Raw genomic sequence first — 904 nt, forward strand, 5'->3', positions numbered from 1 at the left:
CAGATGCAAACTCTAGATCTGGGCAGTGCTTCACAAACATCTTGGCAATCTCTCCTCCCATATTCTCCATTTGTCTGCCCTGACGCTTCAGACCCTCTTCAGCTACATCAGCAGCCTTGTTAAGACGTAGCCAATAATCAACAGGATTCTCTCTCTGTTTAGGCAGAGTTGAGTAGAAATCTTGGAGGGGCAGGCATGAGGATGTGTTACTGAAATACTGTGTCAGCATACTATATATGACCTCTGGTGTGCATGAAGACTGAAGTGAGGGATCGCCCCTCAGGCCTATCTTAACTACGTCCCTTGCTTTCCTCATCAACCTCCCCATTACAACTTCTGGCTGTGATGAAACATCATACTTTTGTTTCTTGATGTATGCTTTCATTAACTCAACCCACTCAGTCACTGTGTATTTGTCAGTATTATCACCCCTGAAAATAACAGGTTCCTTGTCAGACCGTATAACAACATTAACATGTGTGTTCTCACTAAGTGTACTTGTACCACCACTAGACTGGGTGTTCTGGGCGTTCTGGCCGTGTAGACTGAACTGTGTGTCATCTGCATGGCGAATAGGAGTATCACCCTGACCAACCCCACTAATAACACCATTAGAAACAAGTGAGGCTGCAATATACTCACCTATCTGTGAACCTAACAGTGAGATCATATCAGTTAACTGATGCAATGTGGCATTTTCGTCAACAGGAGTTGAATGATGCGGCCTAACTGATTCTGTCGGGTCCTTTCCAACCCTAAATCCCTATTACCTGCAGGCAACACAGGAGAGGCACCCACATCCATCTCAACAGACTCCCTAGACTTTAAATAACCTCTCATTAGACCTCTACCCCTCCCACAAGAGAAGTGGCTAATGTCAGGCTCATCACCAGGCTTAAACCAG

This window comes from Alosa alosa, chromosome 23 (assembly GCF_017589495.1).
Source record: "Alosa alosa isolate M-15738 ecotype Scorff River chromosome 23, AALO_Geno_1.1, whole genome shotgun sequence".
Classification (NCBI taxonomy): Eukaryota; Metazoa; Chordata; class Actinopteri; order Clupeiformes; family Clupeidae; genus Alosa; species Alosa alosa.